At 36.8% G+C, this 10,411-nt stretch overlaps 1 long non-coding RNA gene across 1 annotated transcript; it reads right to left on the bottom strand.

Moving 5' to 3' along the window:
- Positions 1-1,492: 1,492 nt before the first annotated feature.
- Positions 1,493-5,178, bottom strand: LOC146523778 (uncharacterized). The gene is made up of 2 exons (XR_014869308.1): positions 3,731-5,178; positions 1,493-3,118 (listed from the first exon to the last, which is right to left on the bottom strand). It is a non-coding gene; the product is annotated as an uncharacterized LOC146523778 (long non-coding RNA).
- Between the last annotated feature and the right edge of the window lie 5,233 nt (positions 5,179-10,411).

The raw sequence follows: 10,411 nt of genomic DNA on the forward strand, positions 1-10,411 counted from the left end.
TAAAGATAAAATATTCCATAGTTATGATAGAATGGTTACTTGGAATGGTTCAAGTTTAATTACTTCAAATATATTAGATAAAGTTTACTCGAAATTTATGAAATGGCCTATTCTACCTAAAGTTAAAGAAACACACTTTAAAATCATAAATAAAATTATCCTGTGGCAGAATCTCTAAAAAAGAGATTTGGCTTTGAGGTGGATCAGTGTTCTTTTTGCACTGTCGAAAATGAAACCTTAGAACATCTTTTTTTTACATGCCCTATCACACAACGTTTTTGGTGTGACATAATAAATTGGATTTCTTTAAAAATTCATGATGTGCCACCATTTGAACTATATCATATTATTTTTTTATATGGAACATCTAGCTTTGGATGTCTCTGACATTATTAACATCATCATACTATTGGGTAAATATCATATCCATTGTGCTAAATGGAGGAACTCTAAGCCTTCTTTCCCTGGCTTTATTAATGATTTTAAGTTTTATTTTTCGTCACTTAAAAAAACAAAGAGCAAATATGCCCAAAAAAATTTACCAAGGTATTGCTTATCTCCTGTTATTCTAAATTTCTCCTTGCTCCTTTTATGCACACGTTAAATGCCTGCCATATATCTTTTCTGTTTTTTTAATTGTATTTTTTATTCATTCGTTCATTTATTTATTAAATTTTCTATTATTCCTCTAATGCTGTATTGTACTGTTCAAAACTTTCACTTGTATTATTACCTGTGTTATCCTCTTTAAGAATTTGTATTTTGCAATTGCTCAATTAAATTTAAAAAAAAAAAAGACTGTCACTTCCTGATCCGTACCGGAAACCCGATCCGTACCAAACATGTCCGAAAGGCCACTACTTCCGCTCTAAGCATTTTACTATAGTTATGGATCAGAGTATCTGTTAAGATGTAAACAATAATAAGTATCTCTTATAATGTATGCAGTAATGAAACATTTCAATATAATGTAGACAAAAATGAAAAAACAAAACAAAACATAGTTACGGATCAGGACCCCCTGGTACTTACTGCGCATGTGCAAAGTTGGTACCGTACAAATCGGGTCTATCCAATCCGTATGGCGCATGTGCAGATGTTCACGTCTTCTCCTATTCGCTTAATGGCAGTTTGCTCCCCAGTTTACGAGGATACCGCCACTTGCTGACCGAACGTATGAGCCCTATTGTAAACTGAACTACCGTCATTACAAATCGTGTTTCTCTATGCGTAAAATTTTATGGAAGCCGGTTTCCGCCACTAAAAAAAAAAACAACTCAAAAGTTCGAGTTATTTTCTCGAAATTTCAAGTTATTTTCTCAAAGTTTTGACTTCTTTTTTTGAAATTTTGACTTATTAACTCGACATTTTGACTTATTAACTCAAAATTTTGAGAAAAGTAACTCAAAATTTCGAGTTATGCTTCTCCAAATTTTGAGTTATGTTTCTCCAAATTTCGAGTTAATACGTCTAAATTTCGAGTTATGGAGACTTGTTTTTTTTTGTGGCGGAAACGGGCTTCCATAAAAATTTGATTTAGTGATAGTCGAGTGTGTTCATGCTTGTCTGTGTGGAGAGGATTGATTGGAATAGTGATGATGATGTACGCTATCACTGTCAATTGTCACTAAACACTTAATCTGGCTGATGAATCTTCATGTGACACATTACTAATAGGGCTTTGGAGCGTGATGTCACGGGGGTGGGCGTGGAAAGGATTTTGGCCTGATCCGCCATGTTCGGGGTCTAAGCGCAAGCGACGAAGGAGCGAAGGCACACACAACAGCCACGGTTCGTATTTGCTGTGTGGTCGGCTGCAATGTTCGATCGCACGACCGGCAAGAGAATAAGCTTGAAAATGGTTTATCTTTTCATTCTTTCCCAACCTGGAAGCAACATGAGGCAGCTCGTGTATCGATGTTAGCAAACGAAGGCGTGTAGCCTGGATAGCAGCTGTGAGACCAGCTGATATCCAGTTCTCTTCCATCTCCAAATATCTGTTGGTGCTCCAGACATTTTCATTCCGGTAAGTTCTAAATATGTTCATATCACTCTTTATAGCCTATTAGTTTTATTTTCGATGCACTCTGAGCTCATAGCAAATTAGAACAAACATCCTACTGAGTGATTTTGCAGAACTACCTTCTATTTATAGAGATGCTAATTATTTGGCAGCAAACCAGCCAATGAAATGGATGAAACATCATGACTGAGTTCCAGCGCTACACAAGGGACCTGCTTCAAACAAACCACCATGCCAATCAGATTACTTCTTCCATGTGAGGGTGAAGAGGTGACCCTTCTGGATAAGATGGTGAAGGTTTGCTGCGTTTGGTGAACAGTGTGATAATAAAACCAGGGAAAAATGAAACCTGCTCCTGTTAAACATTCCTAAGTCTTTTGCTGTATAAATAGCAGTATTTTTTCAAAAGATACAGTAATTAAAGTAATATTAGTAATGGGTGATATCATGTAAACACTGTCATGATTTTATGTAAACATTTTGTCACTTGTAAACTATAAATGATATGGATTCTACATTGTAACGGATGTGATGTTCTATAAAGTGGTTTTAATAATAAAAAAAAAAGGCAAACATTAGTTTGTTTCTTTATTCAATTTTTGAACAGTGGGACTCAGTCAGTACATATTCAGTAAATGCAAATTATTTACACGGCAGTGCACTACAGGCATAAATCTAGACCCCCGGATAAAACATTATGGCATTATAGCAGTGACAACTCCTCCACAGTAGCAGGTGTGATTTTTCTTTTTTGAGGACGGCTCCTTTTACCTGTCACTACAGATGGTCTGTTTATGTTTTGATCAAGAGCCTTTTTTAGGCAGCTGAAGAGGAGAAGTCTATCTTATGGCCAACCACTGACTGTATCTTGGTCACATTACCCAGCAAAACCCAGCATGCAGGTTCATCTGTAACAGTCCTTGTGCCACAGATCAACACTGTTGCTTCTACTTTAAACAGAAGAGCAGTGACGTTGCTGCAGGTCTCCACGACTCCGGCCTTACAGGTGCAGCGGGCGGCTTCAACCTTCCCTGTGATGCTCACAGTGACCCATGGCTGCAATGCTGGTTCATTCAGTCTTTGAGAGTGCAGGACCTGAAACACACAAAGTTCATTTAAAGACAAGAACTATGAGCCCAGGCCGACATAAATGTGTTTAATCTACTTTATCATAAATGTAACAAAGTGTTTAGAAAGTTAGCACATGTAATTTTTCATTTCTTTATGTGTCCATCTATAGAACGCTGCATGTTAAAGTGTAAATCTGCCTGTTCTCTGTCAGAAACCTGACTGCAGAAAATGAACCTAAAGTATGTAATGCAAGGATGTCATCACTTTAGAGATGGAGAAAGCATAAAGTGACAATTATGAATCACTTAATATGATAAGGAGATTCTGCAGGTCATTAATCAATGTATAAAACTAAAATAAAATGTATTTTTAGTGACACAGGATACAAATATGGAAGCAAGATGTATAATTAGAATTATTTATAATAAATATGAATAAATCATTGCAATTTCTTTAACCATAGAGAATAACTAAATCCTTCAGGACAATGTCACATCAATGCACTGAACTCACTATGTTTTCCCTCTAACAGCCTCCACATGTAATTTCCCCTCATGAATGAATTTCTGCTGCACTAATGCGAATGTTTGCAGGGAAATCAAACGCATTTCACACGCAGTACTTGAGCTGACTTACCTTTGATTGAATGGCGATTTGTACGCGCTGACTCCACAGATAAGGTACGAAAATATGTCAGTAGCGGTTGGTCTTCAGGGTTTCTACTCCACGGCCGTATTTCATATGGGTCCACATTTCCAATGCACGCTATTTTCTGCAAGTACCGCCGCTTCGCCTCTGGACGCAATCGGTCTCTATACTGTCCGTTTCTTTGGAGCTGCTTTTAAGCATCTTGTAATCGTCGTTCCAACACAGTGTGTTTGTTTTGATTCGTAGACCCCAAACATGGCGCCGCGCTCCCACAATGCATTGCGGCGTGATGTCAACTCCAAAGCCCTATAGAGATTGAAAATGTGACGTCATTCGAGGGTAAAACCGCAAAGAATTCTGGGAACTCGTGGCAAGAGGTACTAGCGCACGCAGGCTTTCAATTGAAATCAGTTACACAGCGATAAAAAGAAACAAAAAACTGTCAAGAAGCTGTTGTATTATTAACTGCAATAGCCGGTCGCATGACAGCCACGGGAAGCCGACGGGTAAAGAGATCTTTTTTTTTTTTATCGGATTACGTCGTTGAAGAGAAATTGTTCGAGCCATGTTTCTGAAGTAAAAAGAGGCGACGGATGGCCTGGATTGCAGCCATTCAAAGACCAAATATAACGTCCCGGAACACTCCAGCTCACAGGTTAGTCTGCTTCAAGCATTTCCACAAAGGTCAGTGTTTTGTAGTAGTTAATACGTCATTTTTCATAACATAATTGGTGATATAGGTTACAAGCAAGTCTGGCGCTGAACAGAAATTGTGGCGCTATGCTATCACTAATTGCCCAGTACGATTACAGCATACAATATTATTGTCACTGCTACATTTCTGTAATGCGAACCAGAAATTATTTCCACTACTAATTAATTACCGTTGAGCTCAAAGGTCCTATTAGTAAACGGTTAACGAATGTGTATTTATGAAGACGATTTGTGAGACTGGTAAACTTATGATACATAAGATGGTCTTTCGTTCTACACGGTGCATTTCAAGGTCCTGTACCCATCCGTCGGTAAACTGTACCTGGGCTTGTTGCAGTGACCTGAAGTTACTAAACTTCATGAGTGTATGCACTCACTCCAAGAACCGTATAATTATAAATATGAGCGTGGTGAAAGTTGGGCAGCACGTCTTTTGTCCCTCTGTGTGCTCGTAAGGGTCTAACCCTTTCACTCCTTTGATTTTTTCCTCGTATCTTTTCTTTGCCTTTTCATCAAGTCTGTCTTTGTACGGTCCGGCATTGTTCTCCTTCGTTTTGTACATAACTTTTTTGGGGGGCAAAGAAAAAGCAAGAAGGTACTGGAACCAGAGAATGAACGTTTTGCGGTGCTGCAAATGCTTGCATTTGATGCGGTACTTTGATTGTTTTGCCACGAGTTACCGGCATGCAATGCGCGAAAGTCACGTGGTCTGTCAATCTCTATAGTGATGCGCGAATCATGAACGAATCGTTCAATACTCGAGAATCACTTTACTGACTCATGATTCACAAGCCCAACTGACTCACTGACTCATCCCTGTTGCTGTTAGCAGCAATGTATCTAGCTTATAATTAAAACTGTGGAGAAAAACACAACATCCAGTATCGTAACAAAAAAATTTCTGATCTGAACTGGAAGAAAAAACCCTGAGCAGAAGCTCACATCAAGAAAATAGCTCCTCGGTTCACAGTAGCATTGCTCTGCTAACATGCTAACAGCACATTTGAGCTACTCACCCCCTCCCTTCCTGTGCTGAATCGTAAGCGAATCACTCAGGACTCGCACACCCACTCGCTCCTGTGCTGAATCATAGAGCGAACGAATCACTCACTCACTCACTCACTCACCCCCTCCCTCCTGGTTCACATCTTCTTCTTCTTCTTGGTTGGCAACCAATGTTAAGGCACATTACCGCCCCCTGGCTCACAGCTCAGTGGACATTTAGATGAGAAAATATATATTTAACACATTTCAGGAAAATACTAATAAAATAAAATAAAATAAAATAAAATAAAATAAAATAAAATAAAATAAATGTTTATTAAGCAATTTTGATAGGAAATTGCTTAATTTTAGAAATGTTTTTGCTCTTTTTTGCTCTATAAAATAGTTGTTTTCTTTTAGAATCATTCATCTTAGCAGTAGGATTTACATGAAAAGAGAAACAAATTAAGTTTGAGTGAAAATGTACATTTTTTGCATTTTCTGGTCGACTGACTCATTGAATCAAATGACTCAAAAAACCCGATTCACTTTGATGAGTGACTCATTAAAACTCGATTCAGTAAAAAGAATCAAATTTACCATCACTAATTACTAACTCTGTATTATTAAGTCTGTAATTATGCGCCATTCTTCCTATTTTACAGCGCTTTTATTCAATCGGGGAAAGCTCTCTGTTGAGGAGAAAAGCCTGAATTTGTTTGTATACGGAGGTATCCATTGTTTTAATGTCCCGGGCAGTCGAAAAAGAGGCAGAGCTGTCGAGAAATACTAGGAGCTAACCGAGTCATTCAAATATATTAGCTGTCTTTTTTTTTTTTTTTTTTAAACTTTATTAAGAAACACTGTACAGAAAATGTGTACAACTTGAACAAAATTAACATATGCCAGGGGGTGTAATATAAAAAGTTACATACATTCAAATAATTTGTAATTAGTACAAATAGTAATAGTTTTCATAACCTTTTTGTTAAGTGATCCATTAATCAATTTTATGTAACATAAAGTATCATTATAGTAATGTTTAAAATTAGGCTTTTGGCTACTGTATTTGCATTTGTGAAAATAAAATTTAGCTAAGATAACTAACAAGTTTATTATAAAGTAAACATCTTCTGTTTTTTTGCCTTTGAAAGAAACAAAATACAACATTTTCCCATTTCAAAGTAAAGCCCTTGTAGAGATGTCCAGTAAGTCTTAGAAAAATGTTCTAGTGTGTGAACAGATCCAGAAGAGGTGTTGCACAGTCTCAGGATGGCTTCCACAAAATCCACAGTTCACATTTATGTCCCTTTTCAACTTTGTCATATAATGATTAGCAGGATAATATTTATGCAGTATTTTAAATGAAACTTCTTTTACTTTATTTGTTACCAGATACTTGTTAGGAATTGTCAATACTCTTTTCCAGTTAATGTCACTGACAAAGGAATTCCAATAACAGATCACATGTGGAACAGATAGAGATTCTGTCTGGAACAAAGCACAAATATTCTTATTACCTTTACTACGGTTTGTTAGACAGATTCTTCCTATGTGTGAATCCACAGGGTTTGGGAGAGAAACAGTTGATATACAAAGTTGAATACCTTTAAATAGCATTACAATACCTGTACGTATTGCATCAAATAATATGGCATATTCTTTGGGTGTGGCTGGAAATTTATAAGTGTTTAAGAATTCTGAATAAGACATAAGATGCCCATTAGGATTAAACAGCTGATTCACTAAAACAATCCGTTTCTCAACCTAAGTAGAAAAAAATAATGATTTATTTTTATGCACTATGTTCCTATTATTCCAAATTAAATACGTATGGGGTGTAAAGTTGTATTTATATATAAGGGACCAAGCTAATAGAACTTGTTTGTGAAACATCAAAAGATTTTCTGGAAGCTTATCTATATTATAATCACAACTAGGGGTGGGTTTTTATAATCGATTTATCGATTAAAATCGATTCTGGCTTGGATAACGTAAAATCGATTCATTAAAATCCTGAATCGATTTTTTAATATAAATTTATTTTGCCCGAAATGCCAGAATCTCTGGTGAAATCTCACAAAATTTCAACAACCACCAAACAGCTAAGACAGTAAATGAGAGCAGGAACATGGATTCTGCACAAAGACTTAAACACACAGCGCAACCGCGGATCAGAATCAGTGAGATGTCGCCGTTCTCACAGTCGGGGCTGAAAGCCGACAGCGCGCTGATTCTGATCTGTCGGCGGTCCGCGCTTTGTGTTCACGCCCTTTATGCCCTGATTCTAAAGCTGTTAGTTTTATCTCTCTCCAAACAATATTGACCGAACCAGCAGCAAAAGAAGATCCAAACTAGGCTTCACATAAACAACGTCATGAATTCACTCTGACTTTTATTGTTTTGCTTCGACCAAGATGCACAGCTCTCTCTCGCATGCTCGCTCTCTTGCGCTCTCTCTCCCTCTCTCTCCCTCTCTCTCCCTCTCTCTCTCTGTACTGTTTTCTGCATTATTCGCTTGCTTGTTACGCACAAGTCTACCTTTGTTTACAGCGCTGTCGGCCGACGTTTTTTTTTTTCATTTTATATACTTCCGAAAATAAAACCTAATTTCTGCCGTTCAATACCGAACAAATTTAAACTTTTTAAAATTATGCAAAATGCAAAACGCTCAGCCTTGTCTCTAATAAAACCGCTGTAACTTCAGAGGTAATGTTCATGTGTTGATTAATGGTTTTCTTTTGTTTTTGATGTACTGCAGAAAATTTTTATAAAATCCCAGAACAGGAAAATCACCTTCATGTGTTTCTGTGTTTTATCCTCAGCTACTTTGACACAAAGGCCTCTGCTGTGATGCTCACACCTTTGATAAAGTCTTGCATGTGTCAGCTTCCTTTTTATAGATACAAAAATATGTAAATGTACTGATCTGAATTATAATATTTCTGACTGTCAAAATTTCCCAGATTCAAATCAAAGTGAATCGAATCGAATTAAATAGAATCGAATCGAATTAAATCGAATCGTGGATCGAATCGATTCGGGACCCTGTGAATCGGAATTGAATCGATTCTAGAAATCAGTGACGATACCCAGCCCTAATCACAACCTAAGATAAAACTTCGACCACCAAACTTAGAGAAAATGTAGTGAGGAATAAAATTCCAAATGGAGATTTTTAAGAAAATATTTTGCCCAATTAATCTTGAATGTATTGTTTAGTGTAGAGAAATTGCTGCATAAGTCAGTCGAGACAGACCTTCTGCTTTTGAGAGCAATACCCTCCCTCTTAAACTTAAATCACTCTGCAACCACTGATTTAATTTGGTTTGAGATTTTTTAATAATTGGGGAAAAAAATTAGCAAAATTCAGTTTTTTGTTTTTTTTTTATCTTTGCAGATAATTAGACCTAAATATGTTGCTTCATTTTTAACTGTTATATTACAAATACTCTCAACATTACACTCTTTGACAGGTAATAACTGGCATTTATTTAAGTTTAGCATCACTCCAGACCCTTTTGAGAAATTCTCTATACCTTGCAAGGGAATTGGCACCTGGCTGGCATTTTTAAGAAAAATTGTGGTATTATCTGCCAGTTGACTGATGACAGTCTCTCTGTCTGCTATGTTTATACCTTTCACGAGCCTATTCAAAATATGAGAGGCAAGAATTTGGGTGCAAAGTAAAAAAAGATAAGGGCTAGTCGGGCATCCCTGGCGTACACCTCGATTAAGACAAAAACCAGAAATGGTGCCATTTTTCATTCCAATAGAACTATTTGCATTGGAATACAGAGTTTTGATAGCTTTGCAGAAGATATCACCAAAACCAATTTCTGAAGTGTGAGAAATCTAAATTCATGCTCAATTGAGTCAAAGGCTTTATAGAAGTCTAGCAGAAGGATGAATGAGTCATTAGATATTAATGCTGAGTAGTCCAGAATATCCAAGGTGAGTCTAATATTATTGGAGATGTGCCTGTTTGTCATAAATCCAGACTGTGTCTCATCCACAATATCATCCAAAATATATTTAATTCTTCTCCTTGAGTGAAGCTGGGGGAAAGAGTGCCCCTTTCAATACTTTCATTGTAAACCTGCAACAAAAAGGGTGCTAGCCGAGAAGAGAATGATTTATAGAATTCAGCCACCAGCCCATCTGTGCCTGGAGATTTCTTGTTTTTAAGGGATTCTCAGTAGATGTCAATATTTCTTTTTCAGTAATTGGACTGTCATAAAGGAGCCTATCAGCACTTTTAATCATTTCAACATTATTTACAGAGTCGATAAATTGGGTAGCGACCTTTGCGTTATAATTGGATTCATACAACTTTGAGTAGAAATTACAACAAAATTGAGAGATAATTTTTGAATCATCACTGACCATTTATATTCAATTTATGAATAGCATTGGCTTTAGATCTATGTTTTTCGAAGTGGAAAAAATAAGCAGAATTCTGCCCTCCCTCTATCCATCTTTTTCTTGAATGAACAAAAGCTCCTTCAGCTTTCTGGCAGTAAATCTCTTCCAGTTTAAATTGAAAGGTCCTAAGACGTAATTTATCAGCCTCTGAGACCTCGAGTGGTGGGAGTTGATATATTGCGGAAATTTGAACAATTAGATTTTCTTCTTCTGCTGCCCTTGACTTAGCTATTTTTGCAACATTTTACTCATCTAAAATTTAAAAATTTCCCAATTTGTGCTATAGGAATTCTCAATATTAGCCTTGTGTATAAAGTGTTTTAACAGTCATGTAATTTCAGATTTTACAACTGTATGGCTCAAAAGCGAACTATTTAATTTCCAATATGAAGTTCTATTAATGGTAATAGTAGGAAAGAGTTGTAGGTATTGCTATATAAAAAATAAAATAAAATAATTCCCCACTCGCCCCTGTGAGTGGTTAATCCTTCAAGCTCGGGTCCTCTACCAGAGGCCTGGGAGCTTGAGGGTCCTGCGCAGTATCTT

The sequence above is a fragment of the Neolamprologus multifasciatus genome, chromosome 2 (assembly GCF_963576455.1).
Source record: "Neolamprologus multifasciatus chromosome 2, fNeoMul1.2, whole genome shotgun sequence".
Lineage (NCBI taxonomy): Eukaryota > Metazoa > Chordata > Actinopteri > Cichliformes > Cichlidae > Neolamprologus > Neolamprologus multifasciatus.